The 10,525-nt window shown below is 41.0% G+C and overlaps 1 protein-coding gene, 1 non-coding gene and 1 pseudogene across 5 annotated transcripts in view; 1 reads left to right on the forward strand and 2 right to left on the reverse strand.

The window, feature by feature from the left end:
* Nucleotides 1-10,525, forward strand: part of PTPN4 (protein tyrosine phosphatase non-receptor type 4) — a 220,546-nt gene that overhangs the window by 20,607 nt on the left and 189,414 nt on the right. The gene's annotated exons all lie outside the window — the stretch shown is intronic.
* On the reverse strand, nt 3,478-3,846 carry LOC102483111 (60S ribosomal protein L22-like 1 pseudogene; annotated as a pseudogene).
* Nucleotides 7,880-7,980, reverse strand: LOC114006360 (small nucleolar RNA U13). Its single transcript, XR_003548086.1, has one exon. It is a non-coding gene; the product is annotated as a small nucleolar RNA U13 (small nucleolar RNA).

Below are 10,525 nucleotides of genomic sequence, written 5' to 3' on the forward strand. Positions count from 1 at the left end.
CCCACTTGTCTATTTTAGGGATTATTGCCTGTGCTTTGGGAGTCTTATTTAAGAAGTCTTTGCCTACTCCAATGTCTCCCAGAGTTTCCCTAGCATTTTCCACCAGCAGATTTATAGTTTGAGGTCTTAGGTTCAGATCTTTCATCCATGTTGAGTTGATTTTTGTTAATGGTGAAAGATGGGAGTTCAGTTTCATCTTTCTGCAGGTGGATACCCAGTTTTTCCAGCACCATTTACTAAAGAGGTTTTCCTTTTCCTGATAGATTGACTGATATCCTTTGTTAAAGATCAGTTGGCTGTAAGCTTTGGGGGTTATTTCTGGGGTCTCTATTCTATTCCATTGATCCACATGTCTGTTTTTGTACCAATGCCATGCTGTTATGATGATCACAGCTTTATAGTATATCTTGGGATCAAAGAGTGATATGCATCCTACTCCATTCTTTTTGCACAGGAGGTCTTTTATGCAATCCGAGGTCTTTTATGATTCCAGACGAATTCTACGATTGTCTTTTCTAGATCTGTGAAGAATATTTCTGGTATTTTGATGGGAATTGCATTAAACATGTAGATTAATTTGGGTAGAATTGCAATTTTGATTATGTTCATTCTTCCAGTTCAGGAACATGGGATGTCCTTCCACTTTATGTCTCTTTCAATATCTTTTTAAAGATTTTCATAGTTTTCTTTATAAAGGTCTTTGATTTTCTTGGTTAGGTTTATGCCTAGGTATCTTACGCATCTTGTGGCTACGGTGAAAGGGATTCCTTTCTTTAGCTCTTTCATTCAACTTGTTGTTCAGATATAGAAATGCTATAGATTTTTGGATGTTGATTTTGTATCCTGCCACTTTACTGTATTCACTTATTACTTCAAGAAGTTTTTTCATGGGAACCAGCAGTTATTGTAATGGCTATGTCGCTGGACTCCCACGTAGTCGACCGCGGTTCGCATCCTGGACCCGGTGGCTTAAAACTCACGCTGGGCACGTGTGCGTGTGTGCCCAAGATCCCGAGAGGAAAATGGAGGAGAAGGGATTGCGGTGTGACCATCTCCCCTGGGCGGTGATTTCTTGCTTTCTATCTCTATGTCTCTCTCTGTCTGTCTGGCGAGCGCACGCACCCTATAGCGAAACACCCCCTCCCCCCCCAAAAAAAAGAAGTTTTTTCATGGAGACCTTTGGGTCTTCTAAGTATACCATCATGTCATCTGCGAGTAAAGGTATTTTCAACCCTTCTTTGCCTATTCGAATGCCGTTTATATTGTTCTCTTCTCTGATTGCATTAGCTAAGACTTCCAGTACTATATTAAAAAGCAGTGGAGAAAGTGGACAGCCTTGCCTAGTACTTGTTTTTAGCGGAAAACCTTTTAGCTTTTTTCCCCATTCAGTATAATGTTAGCTGTAGGTTTTTCATAGATGGCTTTTATTGTGTTGAGAAAGCACCCTTCTATACCAATCTTACTGAGGGTCTTAATCATAAAAGGATGTTTATCAAATGCTTTCTCTGCATCAATTGAAATGATCATATGGTTTTTATCTTTCTTTCTGTTAATAGGGTGTATTACGTTTATGGTCTTGTGTATGTTGAACCACCCTTGCATCCCTGGGATAAAGCCTGCGTGGTCATGATGAGTAATCTTTGTTATATGTTGTCGGATACGATTTGCGAGTATCTTGTTGAGAATTTTTGCATCTATATTCATCAATAATATTGGTCTGTAGTTTTCCTTTTTTGTCATGTCCTTATCTGTTTTGGGAATGAGGATGATAGAGGCTTCATAAAATGAATTTGGAAGGTTTCCTTCCTTTTGAATCTTTAGAAATAATTTTAGTAGGATAGGGGTTAACTTCCTTCAAAGTTTTTTAGAATTTAGAAGTGAAGCCATCTGAACCTGGGCTTTTCTTTGTCAGGAGGTTATTTATTACTAATTCAATCTCCTGGCTTGTTATGGGTCTATTCAGGTTCTCTATGTCCTCCTGATCCAATCTTGGTAGATTATATGCACCCAGGAATTTGTCCATCTCCTCCAGGTTATCTTGTTTGTTGGCATATAGCTGCTCATAGTATCCTCTAATGATATTTTGAATTTCTACTATGTCTGTTGTAATACTGCCTGTTTCATCACGTATTTGGTTTATCTGGTTTCTTTCTAGAAAGGATTGAACCTTAAAAATAGTATGATTCTCGAGCCCACAGTCTTAGCAATATTGCTTTTCATGTACAGATGTACTATAGTTTGTGTTTTTATGGTTTTGGTTCAGAAATATGAAGTAACCACCCTAATGTAATCAGAGCTATATAGTAGCAGAATTAGAATGTTAAAATTTACAATGAACTGGTCCAACAGATGGAATGGAAATTAAGGCCCTAGATTCCACATGACCAACTGTGGGGTTTGAGTTCCATATCTGGCAGCTTGAAAATCATGTCAAGCATGTGTGTATGTATGCCTATCCAAAAATCCCAAGAAGAGGCTGGAGGAGAAGGGATTGTGGTGTGACTATCCCTCCTGAGGGGAATGATTTCTTACTTTCCCTTTCTCTCTTTGGTGAACATCTGCACCCTATAGCAAAAACGAAAAACAGCAAAAAAAGTTACAGAGAACCAGTGGCTTACCAGGTATTACAGACAGAACAGCAGTTAATTAATAGGAAAATATGACGTCTGCTTTAGGCTGTGAAAGTCTTTGCTAAATTCCAAATCAGTGGAGCATACTAACATGCAAATATTTGTATTTTGGGAACTTAATAAATGGCTTAATGGATGCCCTATATTTTTTGCTCCTTTAACCATTCTTTTGCATTCATTTGAGTTCATTCATTTTTGTAATAAAGACATTTTTTCCATCTGGATTTTTTTTTTTTTTTGAAAGGTTTTTGCTATAGGGCACATGCGCTTGCCAGAAAGACAGAGAAAGCGAGAAATCATCCCTCAAGGGGATGGCCACGCCGCAGTCCCTTCTCCCCCATTCTCCTCTCAGGATCTTGGTTGCACACGCACCCAATGTGAGTTTAAGCCACCTGGTCCGGGACTCAAATCACAGTCAACTCTATGGGAGTCCAGCGACATAGCCATTACGCCAACTGCTGGTCCCTCCATCTGGATATCGACTTAGAAACTTAGGAGGCTGTTAGAAGTTAGAAAGAATAGGGTATGCTAAACAAAACAACTACAGCTCTGATACTGATCCTTAGTCTACCTGTAATCCTTTTTCTAGTAATAGCAACAACATATCTAAGCAGTGAGTTATTCTCGCTGCCCTTATTGTAGCACACATCTCAATGTATGTGGTTGTGACTTCTTTTTTCCTCAGATTTTCTTGGGGGAGTGTTTTGTTGTTGTTGTTTTCTTTTCTTTTCTTTTTTACAAGCAGTGATTTTTATTCATTAATAAACTAAAAGCCTATTTCCAGATGATTCTTTCTCATGTATCCTGCATGATTTACGTGAGCAAAGCCCCATAAGGCAGGCTCCAACTAATCCTCAGACTCTGATCCTTCTTCATCTTGACTAATCTGGAAGTAACGAAGTTTGTAAGTCTCCTTGTCAGATGCAGCCACATGAAGCCAAGAACGAAGGTTGTTTTTCTTAAGGTATTTCTTGGTGAAGTATTTCAAATACCTTTCAGAGAACTGTTTCTCAGAAACAACTGTGATTTTATTCTTGAGGTGTTCAATGTGAACTACATTTCCAAGGTTGCCAGTTTTCCCATTGACTTTAACCTTTTCCCGCAGAAACTGTTCAAAATTTCCAGAGTCAAAAATTCTGTCTTCTACTGGATGAGTAAGGTCCAAATTAAACTTCCAGGTTGACCTCTTAGGCTTCTTGTCTTTCTGCAGCACCATCTTGGAAGCCACCGGTGCAGTCAGAAAGCTCTTGGGGGAGTGTTGAGGTAGAGATTGAGAAAACAGAGTGAATCAAGTTTAAGATTTACAAACCTCATTAATAGTTAATCTCTTTTTCATTTATATCTTCAATGAATTTAAGTGCTTTTGTGATTGATATGGAAAAGAACAATTAGTAATTTCAGCCTGAGGAATTAGAAATCATTATGGTCTGGTGGTAACAGTATCATCTTTGAGATTAAATCTGGATTCAGGTGCTACTGTGTAACTTTTGCCTGTATAAATTTAGGCAGACCACTTAGTCCTTCTGAGGGGATTAAAATAGTGACTGTCATTATTTTAAGAATTAAGTTACAGATGTGAGATGTTCTGGTTGTTATTGTTGTGCAACAAACCACACCAACACTTGGAAGCATAAACCAACTACAATTTTATTACCTACAGATGCTGTGAGTGAGGAATTCAGACAGGACACAGGCGTAATACTGTTCAGCTCCACAATGTCTACTGGTTCTGTTGGGAATGGCTGGGTTGGAGCACTTGGAGGATAGAGATTCTACCTCCAGAATTACTTGTTTTTGTGTTTAATAAGTAAACACACACACAGACAGAAAGCGAGAAATCACCCCCTGGGGGGATGGCCACGCTGCAATCCCTTCTCCATTCTCTTATAATTTTGGGCACGAACACATATGCCTGATGTGAGTTTCAAGCCGCCAGGTCTAGGACTTGACCTGGAGTCCTGGGGTCAACCATGTGGGGGAGTCCAGCGCCTTAACCACCATGCCATCTGCTGGCCCCATTCTTTCTGAGAATATCTTCTCCTACCTGTACATTTGCAAACATAGACTAGCTCATTTGGGACTGTCGATCACTTAGGTATGGTCTCTCCATATGGCCCAGGGCTTTTTATATACAGCGTGCTAACTCGGTTCTGAAAAGAAGCTTCCAAGAGAGCCAGAGAGAAGTTAAAAGGCCTTTCTGATGCAGTTCCAGAATGGAGAGGCACATATGCTATCTTCTGTTGGTCAAAGTGGTCTCAGGTCTCTGCCTCCCCCTCCATATTTAAGAGAAATGAAATGGGCCCCTTCCCCCCCAACTCTGATGGTAGGAATGTCTATGCTGTGGGGAAAAAAAACCCAAAAGGGCATCATATGTCAAAGTTTCTATTGGGTTGCCAGGAAAGCCATGATTCATTTTTGCATAGAAAAATGTAGAAAAAGAGTCAGACAGAAATTGAGAGATGGGAGTGGGAAGTCACCCTCCGGAGGACATGGTTGTGCTATGGTCCCTTTTCCTCCATTCTCCTCTCAGGATTTTGAGTGTGGACTCACACGCCCAGGTGTGTTTTAAACCGCTGGGTGGACCATGTGGGAATCCCGCGAGGTAACCATTGGGTCTTTTATTTTGTACAATATCTACATTGTATTTTCTAGTTCTTTTTTCCTTCTCTTTCTCTCTCTCTCTCTCTCTTTTTTTTTTTTTTTTTTTTGGCTAGAGGACACATGTGCTGGACAGAGAGAAACAGAGAAGGGGGAGAAGAGAAAACATCCTCAGTGCAGAGTGGCTATACCGCAGTCCTTTCTCCTCCATCTTTCCCTTCCTTCAAGATTTTGGGCATGCAAAATCTGTGTTCCCTGTGTGGATATAGGACTGAAACCACACAGTTGGCCATGTAGTAACCCGCCACCTTAACTGCCAGGCCACAGAGCCAGCCTTCCAGTCACTTTTATTGTATCTGCAAGTATATTGGTTTGTGTTCTAGTTATCAACTGCTGTGTAACAAGTCTTCCCAAAACATAATGGTTTAAAACAATAACTGTCATTTATTTTGTTCACAAATTTGTAATTTGGGCAGGGCTTGGCAGAGATTTCTCCCTGCAGAGTCGGCTGGGGGTGGCTGGACTGAAGTTAGCTCTCTCACATATCTGGCACGCTAATGCTGGCTGCCAGCTGGGCCTCTGCCAGGGCTGAGGGGTAGGGACTGGGAACTGGGACCTTGGTTCTTTTCCACCTGTACCCTGGGCTTCCTTAGAGATTGGTGGCTAGGTTCCAAGGCTAAGTATCCCCATACAAACCAAGGTGACATTGTATCTTCTTTTACAACCTGGCCTCATAAGTCACTGAGCCACAAAAGTCTGCCTGAGTTCATAATGGAGGTGATATAGACTTCCCCTTGTGTACATTGGGGAATACTCTGTCATACCTCTATGTAGTAGACATAGTATGAATGGAAAGACACCAAAAGACTGACAGAAAACTTACGGTGCATGATTGTGTGCATATTGGGTAGTTCTCTTGCCATGAGGATTACAAGTTATTTCTTGTAACTTCTCTTGAGGATTTACAAGTTATTTCTTAGGCTAGTGGTTAGTTTTCCCAAAGAGATTGCCAGCATTCTCTCTGTCCTCTCTGGGCAACAAACCTGTTTCTACAAATCCGGTTGGAGAAGGAAGTGAGAGCCAGGTGATACGATGCTTCTGTATATTTAACACATACATTTTGGATATGGTCAAGTACAAAGCTCATTCCTAAGTGCTAAGAGAAATGCAAAAATACATGTGGCTTCTGCCTTTAAAGAGTTTACAATCATAAAAAACAAAAATGCATTTGATAGATTTTAACACTTTAGAAGTATTTTTATTAATTTTCGAGATGTGTGTCCTCATGGGTGGTAGCATGCTGAACTACAGTGTTGGGAGCCACATGGTAGCCCGATTGGAATACCATCCTGCTTGGTCTGAAATGTATCAGACGTGTGTGAGTGCCCAGGATTTGATGAGTTAGAGGATTGGAAGAAGTGTCCTAAGCCCTGTGGAGGGTACTCCTCTCTCTCCTCTCTCTCTCTTTTTCCTTCTCTGTATATATATTTTGTATGCAAGCAAACATATTCTATCATGAATAAAGAAAAATACTAAAATAGCCCAAGATCTGTATATTACTACCACTACTAATACTTACAGTAATACTACTCTTAGAAGTATTGGGTCACCAGAAAAGTCATGGTGTGTTTTTCTATGCAATAATGCATCATTCCTTTTCCAGTGACGCATCATTACTTTTCCAGTGATCCAAGAGTATTGTCTAACATATATGTAACTCTTTAAAAATTCCTAGTTTTTCAGGTACCTTCTACTGACTTAGCTAATGTATGAGCTCTAGTAGATTCCCAATGCTTAGCGTAGTTCCTAGAATATAGTGGATATTCAATAAATATTTGATAGAAACAAATGAATCTTTAAGGTATAATGGAATAGTTGTAACTCTTGGTGTGTGGCATACTAGGTCTTAGACTTTCTTTTTCTTTTCTTTTTTTTTTTTTTTTTTTTTTTGTTCTAGGGTGTGTGTTCTCGCCAGGAAGACAGAGACAGACAGAAAGCAAGAAATCACCCCCCATCACCCCCCAGAGGGGATGGCCACGCCGCAATCCCTTCTCTTCCAATCTCCTCTCGGGATCTTAGGCACGCACATACCCCTGGCATGAGTTTAAGCTCCCGGGTCCGGGACTCGAACCTCGGTCGACTACACGGGAGTTCAGCAACATAGCCATTACGCTAACTGCTGGTCCCATAGGTCTTATACTTTCTAGCAGTGTGACATTGAGGGAGTTATATAGCCTTGGCAAATTTCTCTCTCTTTTTAATTTAAAAAAATTTTTATTTTTAGAGGGCATATGTACTTACCAGTCAGGCAGGCAGACAGACAGGGAGGGAGGGAGAAAGTACCTCCCAATGGGATGTGGTCACACCACAATTCCTTCTCCATTTCTCCCTCCTGTTGGGGTTTTGTGCATGTATGTATGTGCACCTGGCATGTTTTTCATGCTGCTAGGGGCTGAATTCAAACTGCACAGTTGGCTTTTTGGGATCTGGCTACCTTAACCACTAGGCAATGGAGCCAGTTCACAAAGTTAGTATCTATTTACATAGTATATATGAAAATAGGTTGAGAATATCAGTTATAAGCTCTCTGAGATGGTGTATATGTTTTCTACCTCTAGTTTTCCTTTCCTCTTATTTTTTTTTCCCTTCCATGTCAGATGAGTAATGTGCAGATGTTTTAACAAGGTTTGAGGGAGGCATATCTCACACAGTAGTGTGAAAACCTAGTCATGTTTATGAACCACAAAGGGATCTCTTGTTTTAAAGCCCAGTATATATGATAAGTAGAAGAAATTGCTGATATTGAAGATTAATAGACATTTTAGGTGCTGAAGTTTTTTTTGTTTCTTGGTTTTTTTTGGAGAGGTTTTTGCTATAGGGCACGTGTGCTCGCCAGACAGACAGAGAGAGACAGAGAGACAGAAAGCGAGAAATCACTCCCTGGGGGGATGGCCACACTGCAATCCCTTCTCCTTCATTCTGCTCTTGGGATCTTGGGCACGCATGCACACGCTCCTGGCGTGAGTTTAAGCCACCAGGTCTGGGACTTGAACCGCGCTCGACTACGTGGGAGTCTAGCGACATAACCATTACGCTAACTGCTGGTCCCCAGTTTTTGGTTTTTTTTTTAAAAGAGATTTTTGCTATAGGACATGTGTGTTCACTGGAGAGACAGAGACAGAAAGTGAGAAATCACTCCCAGGGGGAATGGCCAAACCGAAATCCCTTCTGTTCCATTCTCCTTTTGGGTTCTTGAGCATGCACACACATGCTTCTGGCGTGGATTTTAAGCTGCCAGGTCCAGGATTCAAACCATGGTTGACTTTTTTTTTTTTTGGGAAGTTTTTGCTATAGGGTGTGTATGTTCTCCAGGAAGACACAGACAGACAGAGAGACAGAAAGTGAGAAATCACCCCCCGGGGGGATAGCCATGCCGCAATCCCCTCTCCTCCATTCTCCTGTCGGGATCTTGGGCATGCACACACACAAACCCGGCCTGAGTTTAAGCCACCAGGTCTAGGACTTGAACCGTGGTCAACTACATGGGAGTCAGAGACATAGTCATTATGTTAACTGCTAGTTCCCATGGTTGACTATTTGGGAGTCCAGCGATGTAACCATTACACCATCTGCTGGTCCCCAGTGTTGAAGTTTTAAAAATAGTGTACTTCCCCCTATAGTCAGTGCAGTATTAATCATTGAAATTTCTATGCTTTGTCATGCAATATAAATTTATTTGGAATAAATAGATATATTTTGAAGAATTTAAGTGTGTGTGCATTTTTTTGAGGGGGGCTTGTTTTAATTATTTTTTAATTTTGAGAGGTTTTTTGCTATAGGCTGTGTGCGCTTCGAGAGATAGAAAATGAGAAATCGCCTGCCGGGGGGATGGCCACGGTGCAGTCCCTTCTCCTCCATTCTCCTCTAGGGATCTTGAGCACACATGCACACGTGCCAGGCGTTGAGTTTAAGCCTACAGGTCCTGGACTCAAACCACAGTCGACAACTACATTGGGAGTCCAGTGAAATAGCCATTACGTCAGCTGCTGGTCCCAATTTGTCTTTTCTTAAAGAATTATTTTATTTAACTTTATTTATTATTATTATTATTATTATTTTCCAGTTTTATCGGAGAGAGAGAAAGAGAGGGAAAGTGAGAAAGCAAGTTGCCAGGACCAGGACTCAAACTGTGGTGAACTATGTGGAATTTTAGCACCCTTAACCACCACGCCACCTGCTGGCCCCAATTTTTGCCTTTTAAAAAAACAACCAAATTTCTTTTGAGTATGTTCATGAGGAAACAGGATTTCTTTTTTTACTGCCAAATTGTTGGACTTAAACAAGGAGACTTAAAGTTTGATGTAAAGTAGAATTAAAGTGAGTTTATTTTGGTGCAAAGATTTTTTGAAATTCATGGAGTTTTTCACAATTTGTTTATTCTATGCACTTTTAAAGATGCTTTATATTACTCTTCTTTTTTTCTTCTTGTATTTTGCCAAGGCTTTTGAAAATAGGTACATATGTCTAAAAGACAATGGAGGAGCCAGACTATAGTGCAGGGGTAAAACTCAGTGCTATGTGAGGTAGACTCACATAGTAAGTTTGCCACTTTGTGGCTGGAGACCTACCTGAGTATGTCAGGCATGCATGTGCCCCTGATCCCAGCGGGCAGAGTCCAGTGTAGATTGTAGCATCAAGACCCTATTGGGGGGACCAGAAGTTAGCGTAATGGCTATGTCGCTGGACTCCCACGTAGTCGACCGCGGTTCGTGTCCCGGACCTGGTGGCTTAAAACTCACGCCAGGCGTGTGTGCATGCGTGCCCAAGATCCCGAGGGGAGGATGGAGGAGAAGGGATTGCGGCATGGCCATCCCCCCTGGGGGGGGATTTCTCACTTTCTGTCTTTCTGTCTGGCAAGCGCACACGCCCTATAGCATAAACCTCTCAAAAAAAAAAAAAAATGACCCTGTTGGGTTACTCTGTCTCTATTTTTTTCTTTCTTTGTCTCACTCGTGGAATAAATATACTTTAAAAAACAACAACAACAACAAAAGGTGATGGAGGAAGAACTTCAGTTAGTGATATTTATTTAGAAGAGACCACAAATGATGAAAAGCTAATACCACACATTTTACAAAATTCAAAAATATGGTATTTTTACTAATTAATTGCCTGATACACCTCTAAGAGAACATTGCTGACTAGTACGTAAGTTTAGATTGGCACTCCATATAATTGCTTCTCCCTTCCTCCCACCCCCACCCCCGCCCCCAGTTTTAGCCTTTTGCTGTAGGGTG

Source organism: Tupaia chinensis, unplaced genomic scaffold (assembly GCF_000334495.1).
Source record: "Tupaia chinensis unplaced genomic scaffold, TupChi_1.0 Scaffold147282_1, whole genome shotgun sequence".
Taxonomy (NCBI): Eukaryota; Metazoa; Chordata; class Mammalia; order Scandentia; family Tupaiidae; genus Tupaia; species Tupaia belangeri.